Source organism: Lygodium microphyllum, chromosome 23, assembly GCF_053477565.2.
Source record: "Lygodium microphyllum isolate KBCC chromosome 23, Lygodium_microphyllum_v1.1.10, whole genome shotgun sequence".
Taxonomy (NCBI): domain Eukaryota; kingdom Viridiplantae; phylum Streptophyta; class Polypodiopsida; order Schizaeales; family Lygodiaceae; genus Lygodium; species Lygodium microphyllum.
In genome coordinates this window covers 18,763,335-18,778,823 of record NC_141157.1, presented here as the reverse complement: position 1 = coordinate 18,778,823, position 15,489 = coordinate 18,763,335, and the positions used below count along the sequence as shown (strand labels likewise).

Sequence of the window (15,489 nt, the reverse complement as noted above, 5' to 3'; positions counted from 1 at the left end):
AGCCAACAAGCTCCAAGCTTGACATTTTGTCATTTTTTCACTCTGAGCTGCATTAACAATGATTCTAATCACTGAAGCAGAGTCTCTGAAGCCTATTCCAGATTCTAAAGCTCTTGGGCATGCTCAATGGACATCACTAAGCATTGGGAAGCCGACTTCCAATCGGGTTCCATTCAAGCACTTCACTAAGCTTGACAATAGTGTTTTCTAAACACTAATCATGAATCATCAGGTTAATTGCTTGCTGGGCATTCACTAAAATCTAGTGAGTTTTTTATTCCTCTTCGTATATTACTGTAAGGTTATGTGTACAATTAACACATAGACCATCATACACTAGAAGTGTATTGCATACCGTGAGTGACTTTGTCTCAAGTACATTGGTCAATGAAATCAAAAGCATGAGTGTCATTGTACTCTCCTCGAAATCGTCAGCAAGCATTGAGATCATAAACCAACCCTGACCAACACAAGCTTCATCCACTAAGCCATACCACAAGGAGGAGCCTGAAGTCTAGTCTAGGTTTACTTCATTAAAACCTAAAAAGACTATTAAACCTCGGAAGAAGTTTGCACATAAGAAAGGACCACCAAAGTCATACTTTGAAATATTACACTTATATGATTTTCAGCATTTCTCTTCATTGCAACTTTGATTTCAAATTGTCTAATTTGCTTCCGCATTCAGTGGAAAGTTTGTAGGGGACTAAACACTGCCCTTGTCCTAACAAGTGGTAAGACCTTCCCAATGACCACAACATATGCTGATGTCCGTCCTCAAATTCGAAAGTTTGATGGCAAGGATTTCCACCCATGGCAGGTACTTATAAAATACAAAATGATGGAGAGAGGGTATTGGCCTCTCATTCAAGGCAGTAGAGCTGTAAACTCTGCAAATCTAGTTGATATAGAGGATGACCAACGTGCTCAAGCAATCATAATGCTACACTTAGATGAATCCCTGATTCATCATGTTGATCGACTAAACACTGCTAAAGAAAAATGGGATGAGCTTGAAAAGCTCTATGGAGCCACTGGCAAAAATACTAAAATCTTCCTTAAAATTGAATTATTTAGCTTGGAATATCGTTCAGGAGAAGATTTGGGAAAATTCATTTCTCATATGAAGGGACTTATGGCACAGCTTGCTTCTGTACAAGCTCTAATACATGAAGAAGATGCTATTGCTATTCTCCTAAAAGCTGTAAAACAGGTGTTTCCTACTCTTGTAACCACTCTTACCAACATTCCAGATCCTACTTTGGCAAGTACCATTCAATCCTATTTGGATGAAGAAAAGAGGAACCACAAAGAAAGCAACAACAGTCAGGCAACTTCAAATTCCCGTGATCAAGTATTGGTTCATACAATTCTCACTAGATGTTCTTTCTGTAAGAAAAAAGAACATCTTGTAAACAACTGCTGGAAGAAGTACCCCGAGAAGATGAAATGTAACAAGTGCAAGAAGACATGGCATAATACTAGTAAATGCCCCAACACTCCTGAAATACCCAAAGAATTGGTGGCCAACTATGCCTCCGATCCATCTGAAGATCGACTGTTTTGACTATTTAAATCATCTACCTAAAACAACCTTGTAAGGCTGATTTATAAAGGCATCCCAAAAAAGGGGGGGGGGACCTCTTACATGCTTTGTAATCCAATGCCACCCTAGCATTGAGGGGGGGTGTTAGAAGGCAAGCATAGGAACCCACTGTAAGCAAGGGAGTATAAGGGCAGATGAGTGTGAATAGCCCTAGGGGCAGGGGAAACCCTAACCCTAGCTTGGCAAAGGCTATATAAACAGCCTATGGGTCACTATCAAGTGTGAGAGAGTGTACCCAAGTTGTACTCTAAGCAACTTAGTAAGCAAGATTTCCTTCTTGTACTTTGAGCTCTCTTCTCCCTCTTGTGCACACATTCCAATGCTGCAACTCTGGTTTTCAACAAGAGGACACTTGCTAAGTGATGGGAAGCAAAAGGATATTAGCTAGGCACCTCAAAGTAGACATCATTCATCCATATTGCATTAGGTACTCATCCATGTCTATTAAGGAGCACTTTTTGCACTATAGGAACAAGCTCTAGGGCATTGGAGGCACCTAGCTTAGGCACTTAGTTGATAATTTTTCTTACACACTCATAATTAGTTAGGAGTACCTAGTCACACCACACATGGATGTTTGTGGACATAGGTTCTAAGGATACACATTTGCACTCCCACACAAAAGGAAGGATCCATAGGTGAGCATTTGTACCCACCATACATGTGCATAGCAATTAGAAGTTACTCGTATGAAAATACTAGTCTAGGCAGTGCTTATGCATACTCTGGATAATCACCCAAGCACCTAAGTGTTTAGGCACACACAACTTATCTTTAATGCACCTATTATTACACAAGTAGTGCGAGGGCACATAGCTAACATAGTCTCAACAACTCAAAATTACATTTTGGAATGTGCACCTCACCTAGGCACATACACTTAGATCACACTCAATCATAGTTTAGAGGCTCCCATTGTTTAGAACATGCAAGCATACACCTAGACATGGCTACACACCTTATTTATAGACACTCTAGATCCCTCACTCGCATGTGCATGGTCACCCATTGCATGCCACATTCACACCCATAGCCTTAGGGACTCCATTAGTATGGCTCAAACAAAGACACGCACACTCGTAGGGTTTTTCATAGCTAGCTACCACATTGTCCATATCACTAATCATAAGAATCTCCCTTTCCTAAAACCACCATACACACACCCTAGGCACTTTCACTTAGAATATTCCCTTGACCACTTAGGCATAAGAACCCATCTTGCTTTGAGGGCACATGGGTACTTGACCACTCACTCAACCTTAGGACCCCCCCCCCCCCCCCCCCCAATAACCTTGGTTAGATTCCACATGCCTACACCATTCCTTAAATGTACCCTATTCTCACATCCTAGGCATGTCTACATCAACCACATGATAGTTTTTGGCACTTCCTTAGGTCAAGACCACTAGTACATTAGTGTGCATAACAACTTAGCTCATCCACTTGTTGAATATTTGTATGTAGTCCTCAATAAAGTTAGTTCAATCTTTCAATATCTCTAGGCCACCATATTTTGCATGATTAGAATCTTGGATGCACTTTTATTCTCACCCACTAACACCTCCTAGCCTCGTAGATCTAGATCCATTAAGACACTAGTCCTTTGCAAATTAGGTGGAAAATTGGCCAATAAAACTACCAATTGTTGAATTCAAATCATTACAAGGCCACATTCAGGGAAGTGCCAAGAGCCATAAACATCATGTTGAGTCCATTACTTGATGGCAAGGATTCATTTAGAGGTACATCAAGATCCAGGGCTATGCAAAAAGACAGCACACAAAGCTAACAAGAGGATGCCAACCTTGCTACGGGCTTGGAGAAATCCTCAATTTGCAATTAAGTTTCCAAGATCGCTACAAGATTGCTTGCCAAGATCCATTTATACCTAACCTCAACTCGTGAGAATTCGCTTCAATTTGAATTTATGAGTGGCTTGACCTAGAACATAATGATGCCACCTCTTTGGCACCAACACTTAAGAGTTTAGCTAAGAAATTATTGTTAGATATGCTCAATGCCCCGCCCTCATAAGGTGCCACCAATGATCCATGGTGCTCAAAGTTATAAGGCCCCCATTACGAGGAGAAGCCAAATGTGAGCCCAGACATTGGTTGAGTCTTGACTTGTATATCAAATGAGGTCTATGTGACAGGATGGCAAAAAGGTGACCATTGTGGGTCTAATCTTTGGGTTGGACTGAGTAGTTAAGCTAGTAGCAACTCGAGGCACATTGCCCTCGGCCCGACAGTAGAGGGAATATTCCCTGGCCGACTAGTGCTCATATGGTAGGCCGACCTAACCGCCTTCACGGGCTATAAAAGCTAAACCCCTTCACAACCATCGATCATCTATCTTTCACCTAGTCAGAGTTGTTCCAGCTAGCCTTAAGCTCTTCACCTATCTTCTGTCTAGATTGCCATCTAAGCTTCACTGTGGAAGCGCACGGGTGGACAGAGCCATCTCTGTATCAGTTGTTTAGAGCTAAAGAAAATTTCTAATTCCCCTCTTATCTGTTGTGTACTCTCTATCTCTATCTCTTTCTCAGATTCTATTCGCTGTGCCGTGTAATTTTTACAATTATGTGGGCACAATACATTCAAGCTACAAGAAGGGAAAAATGTTGAGTATAAACACATGGTTAAGGCTTTAAAGAATCATAACATTTGAATACAATCCAGGCCACACATTTTAACTAGCCCTAACTGTATTTCAATAATGAGGATATTTGTTATTATTAGTGATGCATTATATTCCAATTCATAGGTGAAAGTAGAGTTCTTTTCATGTGAAGAAAAGAAATGAGAGCTAAGTGATCTTTCAACTATTGCAGAAGAGTTAAAGGCGTGGAAAGCATGGAATACAAACGACAAAAAAGTAATATAATGGTTGATTATAGTCATTGATAACACTATGTTGGGATATATAACAAACGCTATGAGCTCACATGTAGCTTAAACCACAATTGAATATATGTTTTTAGTAAAGAGAAAGTCATGAAAGATTCAACTCAAGCAAAAGCTTAATACTTTGAAGAAAGAGAAAATGTCTATAAATGAGTACATTTTAAAGGTGAGGAGCATTGTAAATGCTTTGGTTACTCTTGACACAATGCTTCGTGATGATGATTTGTTTTCATATACTTTGGGCAGTCTTAATAAATAAATGATTGAAAATATTTTGTTACCATGCTGAATGGTCTCACAAGATGCAAGATTTATAGAGTCCAAGTTATGTAGAGATGGGTAATGATTCATGCTATTCGATTTCCTGAATTGTAAAAGTCTCCTTTATCTTTGCATGATGGTGAGAAAGGTGTCTATCAGACGTATTAAATGTGCCATCTATCACAAAAAAATTGGTGTCTATATGTTAGATGGAATAGTTAGGGCTACATAGATTTAATGCAAAGGGATGTTTTGTGGAAGACTTTAATAATAAGTACAAGCTGATTGCAAAAGGAAGTAGAGTTAGTCGCATGTTTGCTTTGCATGCTAGAATTCCTACTATAATACAAACATATTGGATATGCAAATGTGTAAAGACTAAAATTAATACAGTCCAAAGGGTCACTTAAAGGTTTGCTTGCATTTAGAGTTGTTGAATTACATAAGATCTATGAAGCATATCAATTTGGGAAGCAAGTAGGACAACCTTTTTTACATGACAATATCATAAGTAGTAATATATATGATGTTGTGCATATATATGTTTTGGTGGCACCAAGTAGTTTGTTGCATTCACTAATTGTTCTAGAAAGTTGTGAATGTATTTCATGATGGAAAAGAATGAAGTGCTTGATCACCTAAAAAATTTCAAGGCTATTGTTGAAACAAAAAAGGCTTAAAAGTTAAGTGTTTGTTTGAGGTCAAATGGAGAAGGAGAATCTATTAGATATAATTTTCATTGTAGGTTTGGGTGGTCCCAACCTCTAGAAGGCATCTTGAACCACAAGGATATTCCAAACCAATTCAAATGTGGATTTCTCTCCTTTTGTCTAACAAAGACATCTCTCTCTCTCTCTCTCTCTCTCTCTCTCTCTCTCTCTCTCTCTCTCTCTCTCTCTCTCTCTCTCCATTTGTGTAGTGCAATAATGATGCTTGGTGGTACCAGGGGGAGCAATAGAGTGGGGCAATGCATGTAGCACAATCAAGAGGGAGCATACGACACACTAATGGTGGCAAGTAACTTAGTGACATGCATGAATAGGCACTAGGGTTGTCGAGTATGTGATAGTAAGACATGTGAGCCTTGATGGAGTAGTCAGTAGTTCTAGCATTAATCGAAGGGTGGGATTTGGTTGTTGGGAAAATTGAGTTTTGTCCTTGAGCATTGGAGTTATCGAGTGGGACGAGGTGTGGCTTGATCAAAATAGTTATGAATATGAAGACATGTGTCTAATGTAGTGATGGCGTATATGCTAGGAATGATAACAATGTTTATAATGATAGGTATTGGTAAGGGTGGGCACCCTTTTGTAATTATGCATTATAGAGTTATATATTAGTGATGATAATTGATGCTAGGAGGCATATTCCACGGTGGATTCCGTGCCACGGTGGATTCCGTGAGGTTTTACGGTGGATTCCGTAAACTTAGATGACCGGGGCTCATACACAAAGAGGATTCTTTGTGTGAGAAGTTGATGGGGACGCCTGTCCTTTTCGGGCGTTTCATTAATTTAGTGTGTACATGGGTGATTCCATAGCGGGTGATTCCACAAAATGCATATTAAATTAATAAACGTTTATGACTTTAGAGTGCGCACTCGTAATAAATTAAGGTTAGGATTTATTTCTAACCAGTTGATTTATTTTTGTAGCTGAAGACTGCTAGGTATTCACTTTTGTCGGTTTAATTGTATTATTTTACTAACGATTGTGAATGCTTCACTTGATGTGTAGAGATAGCAGTAGTGGCGGAGGAAAGCATTGGAGTCTAGCGAGTATTCGACCTTTGGATTATATTTTGATAGGCGCCACGCCTATATTTTGTTATGTCTATTGAGGCATTGATTATTGATTATTATTTTGTATGCGCCTATGCGCACGGATATGTTATTTCTATTTGGACATTGTGTTGGGCGTGCCAGACTCTATGGGCACCGTCCATTAGCTTTATTTCCTATTTTTGTAGAAAGCAAACTCAAAAGCTAAAAGCTTGTCATATTTTTGTAAATTGGGCTATTATTGAGCATGAAGATGGAAATATACATAAAATACGTGCTTTGTGAAGCGCTCACACAAGGCATGGGGGGAGATTGAACCCAATTGGTCTCTTGCTTCTTGTTGTTCATGCTTTTACATTGTTTTTTGTGCAAAAAGGTAGAGTTCATTATTCTTGGGGACCTTTCGGGATTCACTACGTGAGCATACTGCGACCGATCTGCGCACCAATAATAAAGAATAAGGGTACCGATTTGTAATGTCCCCATTATTGAGTTCAACTTAATAAACAATGTGTGTCCACATTTTGTTTAAACTAAAACAATGTTCAAAAATGTCCACTTCAAAAACAAGTTATTTTATGTTGGCAAAGTAATTTAGTTAATGGAATGTGAAAAGTTATCACATTTGCATACATGCACATTATTAAACACATGTGTGCTTAGAAAAATTAAATCGTAATGTTTAAATACAATAAAGGCCACACATTTTTTACTAGTCCCAATTGTATTTCAATGATGAGGAAATTTGATATTATTAGTGAGGTGTTATATGCCAATTCATAAGAAAAGTACTTGGTAAACCCTCCCAACAAGTTTGTTTTAGGTGAAGAAAAGAAACCAAAGCTAAGTGATCCTTCAACTACTGTAGAAGAGTTAAAGGCATGGAAAAAATAGAATACAAACATTAAAAAAGTAATGCATTGGTTATTTCCAGTCATCATTGATAACATTGTGTTGGGGTATATAAGAAACATTAAGAGTTCACATGCAACTTGAACCACCTTTGAATATATGTTTTTAGTAAATACAAAGGCATGGAAGATTCAACTCAACAAGATATTCACACTTTGAAGAAAGAGAAAATGTCTATAAATGAGTACGTTTTGAAGGTGAGGAGCATTGTAGATGCTTTGATAGATGTTGATGCAATGCTTGATGTTGATGATTTGCTTTCATCTACTTTTGGTGGTATTAATAATGAAAATGATTGAATATCTTTTATTACTTTTATCTATGTACAAAAGCCGTTTCTAGATTTTGATGAGTTGGTCTCTCTCATGATTATGAAGAGATTAGTATATAGGGTGAATCATTAGAAAGAAGTAGTGAGAAATTCTAAGCATTCTACTCAAGTTCAAGAAGGGAATACATCGGGCCCTCTTCAAGAGGCCATAGTATGGGTTGTGCTGGTGATAACCAATAAAACACATTAAATCAATAGTTTGATGGCATGCAAATTTTGGGACGTGGTGGTAATTGTCGAGATAAGAGGAGCTCTAAAGAAAGAGATGGATGATAAAACAAAGATTCTAGTAATTTTGGTATTATCTATCATTACTATGGAAGAAAAGACCATAGTACAATCCATTCTTATGATAAGAAGGTCACATTTGCAATGGTAAATTGAAGCAATAAAAGTATACCTAATCTTCAATGTAGAATGATGGTAAAACTAAGTATACGTTTGTTATGCATCATGTGATGTAATGCTGTTATAGGAAAGGAAACAAGCAATGATATGTGGTATGTTGATTCAAATGAATCTAATCATATGTCAAACCATGTCGAATGTTTTTGATAGATGTAGGATTTACAAAGTCTAGGTTATGTAGAGACTAGTAATGATTCATGCTACTCGATTTCAAGCATGGTAAAATTTTCATTTTTCCTTGCTTGATGGTGAGACAAAGTGGTTATTAGATGTGTATGGGTCAATCTCAATGGTTTTAGCACTGGTCGAATAGTGGCAATTGATTGTTGGGGTAATCAAGTTTTATCCTTGAGTATTGTAGTTATCGGGACGAGGTGTAGCTTGAGTGGAGTAGTTATGAACACGAATACATGTGGCTAATGTAGTGATTGCATATAGGCTAGGAATGATGACCATGTGCACAATGGTAGGTATTGGTAAGGAAGGGCACCCTTTCGTAAGTACAATCACAGAGTCATGTACAAATGAAGATAACAAAGAATAAGGGTATCATTATGTAGGTATGTACTGGTAATGAGAAGGGCACATGGTGGCCCACCTTATATAAGATCCCACATGAAACCTATCTAAGAAGTTGCAAGCTTCCTTCCCTGCTACTTGCTCGATCATATGATCATGTATGGCAACGAATAGTGATCTCTCTTACTTACTTATAGCATTCAACTTTTTATAATTGATGCATACACAAAATTTCCCATTCTTCTTAACTACCACAATGATCAATGATACCTAGGCAATATGCTATATTTCATAGATGAATCCTAGTTTTAGTAACCAATGAATCTCTTCTCTAACATGGTGGGCAAGTTCTCACCCATATCTCTTGGTATTCTTTCATCAAGTTGATCAATTTTTCCTCATCCTCAACGATGAGGCTCTTAGAAATGTAAACAAGTTTAGAGGATTCCCTTGATGTTGCAATGTTTACTTCTTTGATCTTTGTCGGTCCCTCAATGGGTTCATTAGATGTGCCTTGCGCTTTATGCCTAGCAATACTACTACCCGATTACTTTTTTTGAACTTTGTGAATCTCTTTCAACTCGTTGTTTTGTGAGTATTGCATTTTAGGTGTTTTCACCTTAAATGGACTGAAAGTTTGGACTTAGACTTAGTAGATTGGGTTGGTTGAGGAATTTCTAGGTTAGGGAAGAATAGCATGTCACTTGGCTCCTTTCCCCAAAATGTGTTAACCCCTAAAGCACTTAAGGTTGGAGGTGCACTAAAGCTAAGTTGTAGAATATGGTGAAATCCTGCAAGGTTCATTGCTTCTCCCCAATATTTTAACCCTTCACAAATTAATGAGATACCTTTGAAAAAATTTCCAAGTAAAATGATAAATTTTGTGGATGCAAGAGCTACAATAATGGTTGGTTTGATGGTCTCATATATATAATGAGACCTGGTTGTATCATGAACAAGAGAAGACTCTTATTCTATGGGTTGTAGTTCATTCAAGGGTTCAGTCGTGATTTCATCAATTTGTCATTTCTTTTCTTGAAGAGATGCATGGGATAGGCTTGGAAGGTTCAGGATCTCTGCACTATTTGGAACTCATCTTGAGTCACCTTTACCCATTCCTTAACCTTGAAAATTGTAGGTAGCTGCTGAACTAGGTTAGGATATACCTCATCCTTGGTGATGGTTTCTTTAGTAGTCTATGGTACTGTTGTAGAACTCTCTATGCTAGAGGCAGCAACATTCTCTTAAGTTTGAGTTTAGCTCTATTTCTCATTTTCTTGGTGCTCTTTTTGCCAATAATGGATCCATTCGTAGTCATGGGACCTTCAATGCTCACTCCCCCAACCTTACTTTGTATGAGAGTGATGGCATGCATAAGAATGGGAAGGCTATCTTCATCGTTTTCCACTATAAATAGGCTCAAAGGAATATATGGCACTATTGCCTTCCTTTTGCTTGCCTTACACTATGGATAATCTAGATACATGTGTGTAATTTCACATTCAAGGCAATGTTGGTCATCATTACCTACCTTAGACTACTCTTGTTTCTTTGGACACCTCGAGGAAACATGCCATAGTTGCCCACAATTCCAATAGGCAATGGGGTCCTAATTTGCAGACATGCCTCCTTTCCAACCTCATACCAACATAATAAAGGGTATAGGATAGTAGTCCATGAGAACTAGATGTCCTTCATCATTGTAATAGACAAAAGGGCTTGTGTATTCTGCTTCTTCTGTTGGTTCTTCAATGAACTGGACAAGGGCATCACTCGGCGGGTGCATGACAATTGGCATAGGAGGTCTAGGGATTCCTAAGGGGCTAATCTCAGCTCATTGCATGGCCACTATAGTGGGGCTAGTAGTGCCAATGATGGGGCAAGTGGAGGCTATCTCGGCCATGGTTAAATTGTTGGTAGGCAAATGTAGGAGCAAAGAGCCTACATGGGGCTCTACAATATGGTACTTCATGGCCAAATCATCCACAATTCATGCATGATCAAGGTGGTCGAGGACATTCTAAAGGTAGGTGATCCCCATCCTCGCAATGAATGCATTACACATTTTGGTTGTGGGATCTATAAATTTTGAGTGATTTTTCTATCTTGAGTAGTTATTTCTACTAATTCATAACATCTGCAATAAACTCTTGGGTTTCCTTGGTTTCTGTGTAGTTTTGCCCTACAATCATGACTAATAAGATCCATATGGCCTTTTCTCTCTTATCCATTTAATGGTGGAGGTGGTCCACATGGATAGGCTTATCCAAAACATTATTGATGTTGGAGCGATCAAGTTCAGAGTTCCTAACCAAGGTTTCACAGATCCTTTCATTGTAGATGCCTTTGATGAAGGCTTTTGTCTGCCATGGTGATGGGTCGCTCTATGGTGGTAGAGATCTGTTTGTACAGAATCTGAACCTTAGAGATGTAATCTCTCGGGCTCTTATCGTCATCACTACTTGATGTTTATGAGTTGAACAATGAGGTTATCCCCATAGCTAGTTTTTATGAAGCATTTACTAAATAAGTCCATAAGCAATATGAAGGAGGCCTTCTCAGAAACATCAAGATTAGTTAACCATGTTTGTCCATTTTTTCCTAAGAAAAATTCATAAGCAATATGAAGGAGGCCTTCTCAGTAGCATCAAGATTAGTAAACCAAGTTTGTCCATTTTTTCCTAAGCAAAGTTCAAAGGCTTGAACTTGATTGGTGTCACCAATAAGGTTATTGGCATCATAGACTTGCACAATTTTTTTGATAAAGCTATGAGGGTCATCCTCGGTGCAGTAATTATCTACCTATTTTGCAATTAAGGGGATTTTTGCCTGGTCTCTAGCACCTAGAGTGTTTTTCATTCAGGTTAGGATGGTTTGTGCAATGTGGGTCCCTACTTGCATCAAATAAGAGTAGTCAAACAAGGGCATCATTGCATGGGACCTGAGAAGGAATCCTATCCCCATCCTATTACTCTTGCATCCAATAACATTCAATGGATATTTTCCATCTTTGCTTGCATGGTTGCAAGCTAGTGTCTAGTTTCATTGTTAAGATCTAGTTGTTAGTTAAGAGTGTTTATCCGTTGGCCTTGCAGCTCTCCCAAAGTTTTTCCATTACCTCGAGTCATATCGGAGACATTAAACTTTGTAGCTTACTAGAAGTTGTTGATTAAGGCTTGGAAGTCATTCAAGGCATTGCCTCAGCCCCTCAATTCTCTCCATTGTGCTTGGTGTCATCCTCGTGGTTTCTCTTGCTTCTCAGTGGTCTAACTAGATAACTTAGTTAATTAGGTCATGTATAGGGGTGTTTTGAATGTCTAGGATCTACTAGGACTGGGGTCTCTCCTTGATGTGGGCGTTGGAAGGTCACATCTATGTTTTGCTTCTTATTTTTGAGTCTCCTACCTTTATCTCTTCTTGTTCTTTAGATCATTGAATATTGAGCAAGTGAAGTCTTCTTGGTCACAATCTTGCTTGTGCTCATGAATTGTGCAAAAATTCTCTCTCTCTTTCCATCAAACAATGTGTAAAAAACACTTTCGTGTAGCATACTTGCATTAGATTAATTGTGTTTCCTTCTGGTTTTCTTGACGGTTTTTTTTTGCCATGTTGAGTTTATTTCTTTTCCCTTGCGAGTTTCCTTTTTAATTATTGCACTTACCCTTTCTTTTCACTTTGCGCATGTGCAAATGCAATTGTGTGCATTGAGAGTGGAATGTAGTGACTACATGGGGTGCAACAGTGCACATGTGTGGAAAGTGAATTAATATGTGTGCTTAGAGTGCTTAACAACAGTGCTCAACATGTAGAGTTATGATTCCTTCTCATGCCTTAAGGTATGCAGATGTAGATTGAGAAGAAAGGTGTCCTAAGGTGAGCTCAGAGACTCAGTTGTTCAGGGTTAGTGCATAGTGCATGTGCACTCTACACAAGTGTGACTATGTGCAATTACAAGAATATTTAGGTGGCAAATACAATTAGGTGTAGGCGCACCTAAGTCTAAGTGCAACTGCTCCTAAGTGCATGTACAGGTAAGTGCACTAATTTCAAGCATACATAGGCTCACACAAGTACACTCGAGCATACACAAGTACACAATGGTTGGCTCAATATACGTTTTTGTGCACTAGGTTAAGGTGTTTAGAGTTGCTAGCACAAGTGCATCAGAAGTGCACATGTGTGTATATGCACATGTCCATGTCAGTGTGCCAATGTTAGTGTGTGTGAGTGTCAAAGCAACTGCACTATGTGCAATCAAGCACATAAGTGAATTGAGTGAGGCTAAATGTAAGGTTTGCAGTAGTGGACCTAGAGTGGGTGGGGTTGTGGATACTAGTGCACTCAAGGGTACTCAAGTTCACATGCATGTGTCTATGCGAGTGCCAGTGCCAATGCACATTTGTGCACACCAATGCATGCAAGCGCACCATTGCACACTAGTGCATTGCAAGATGCCACCTTCTTCCCTCCAAACTTCCCTTGCAAACAAGGTGGGAGTGGGTTGGTATTGAGACAAAAGAGACTCTTGCAACAAGTGCATGTATGAGTGGCATACTACTATTCACTTGTCTGTGCAGTTGGGATCTTAAATGAATTCAAGGCTCATAATGAGTACACATGATATTTATGTTAACTATAAGTAGTTATGAAAGATTGTGTGTAGGAGTGGGATAGTGCACAAATGTATGTGCACTAGTGCATGTGGGTAATGCTTAATGGAAATAATGTACCAAAGTTGAAAGTTCATATGCAAGTGCAGTGCACTCGAACTAATACACTATGATATGGAAGGGTACTACGAATTGTGTGAAGAGATGGATTTAATGGTAATGCAAGGTTCTAGTGCACACAAGTGTACATGCTAGTGCTAGTGCAAGTGCACATACATGTTTGTGCACTCAAATGTACACAAGTGCACTCAAGTGTATGCAAGTGCACAAGAGTGTGGAATTTGATGTGGCAAGTACACATACAAGGCCTCATTGTCTTTCCTTACTCCCCCTCAAGCCTCCCCTACAAACAGTATGGTTGTTGGCTTGTGAAAGAAGAGAGAGAGAGGTGGGTCATCATGCATTAGGGTTGTTTAGAAGAAGTGTGTCTACAATAATTGCACTAGAGTGCACTTATAGTGCATGTATGGTTGAAATACGACACTAGTGCAAGGTGCAACACATTATGGCAAGTCTTAAAGTGCTAGTGAATGTTTCGATGTGCAGAGACTTCTATGTGGACACAAGAGTACTTGGGATTATGGATGCAATGCAAGATGCATCCCCTAGGTACACAAGGGTACACTCAAGTGCACGTAGGGTGAGTTAATGCAAGTGCCAATGTGCTGGAGCACACATAAGTGCGCATTAGTGGAAAGGGGATCGATTGATGCACACCTACTTACTTTTTCAAGAGAATTGATCTATGAAGTACAGTGGCCATCTCTCACTAATCTCTTTGCACCCTCGGAAAGGATCAATTCATAATGGGTGCCTAAAACCATGCGCACCTACTTATTTTTTCAAGAGAATTGATGTATGAAGTACAATGGCCATCTCTCACTTAGACTCTCGCATGTATTATGAATGCTGAGATTCGCTTGTAGTGAGTGCATGTGGCTTCGAAGCTTGAAGGAGGAGGCCTTTGTGAAGCTCCATGACCCTTGAGTGTATTCCTTTCATTCTTAACCCTCTATGGCCTTTGCATGCAAGAAGGAAGCATGAGCTTAGGCACGAGAGAGTGCTCAAGAGAAGGAAGAACAAAGCTTCACCCATTCAGTTTCTCACACACACACACACACACACACACTCTCTCTCTCTCTCTCTCACACACACACACACACAACACTTTCACTCTCACTCTCCCAATTGAAAGCAAGAGTTCAAAATTTGTACGCAGATGAAAAGTCTATTCTATTCTTTCTCATCCTTTAAATTAAAAAATATTAAGGGTTTCCCCATCCCCCTTAGGCATCCTACCCATTTTGTGGTTCTTTTTAGTTGGTCATGGACCTTTTTACATGCAAGTAAGCTTTACCAGGGGCGCTAGCTTGGCGTGACCGGTTAAGCACCATCCCGAACGTTACGAGGTAAGTGAGGTAACCTTGGTACCCCTGTAATACCAATGAAATGCGAGAAGGGGGAATTTGTAAGAAAAAAGGGAGTTTGGAAAGGAGGAGACTTTTGGTGAATATCAAATTCGAGGAGAGCTCTGCTGCGTTTACGTTGGCGTTTTCGTCCCTTAGGTATAGCCTGCAGCGTGTGGTCGTGAATGGGGTGCTTGCTGGGAGGGAGGCAGCGGGGGGTACCTACTACTTAAGGCGAAGCCTGGCGGGGAGAGCAGCATACTTACCTGGGCGGGGTCTATCGGTGATCAGGAAGGCCGATGGCCTAGGGTCGGCCTCTCCATTGCACTGCGGACGGGCCGCACCCTAGCATCTCCCCTGAGTGGGAGAGTGCACGTCATAATTTGTGGCAGCGGGGGCTCGCGTTCGCGCGGCCCCTATTCAGAGCGAAGACCTAACCTGCAGACCCATTCCCGCTGCAAGCGTCGCGCTCGGATCGCCTTCCAATCTTCGTCGTCGGTGCAATGCTGAGAGAGAAAAGGTCCCATGCTCGCTCTGGCAGCGCATGGCAAGGCTCTTTCCGTCGGGGGAGAGCGGGATCTCCAACGACCCCTTCTGTCCTTCAACTGCTCCGGTGCCGGTTTAAGCGGACGCATTGGCCTGATAGGCGGCAGGCCCCGCGCTGGACGCCGCAGCACAGATCCGCTCCG

The 15,489-nt window shown here is 40.0% G+C and overlaps 1 non-coding gene across 1 annotated transcript; it reads left to right on the top strand.

Moving 5' to 3' along the window:
• The first annotated feature begins 15,058 nt into the window (after positions 1-15,058).
• Positions 15,059-15,220, top strand: LOC148015935 (U1 spliceosomal RNA). Its single transcript, XR_015688242.1, has one exon. It is a non-coding gene; the product is annotated as a U1 spliceosomal RNA (small nuclear RNA).
• Positions 15,221-15,489: the final 269 nt, after the last annotated feature.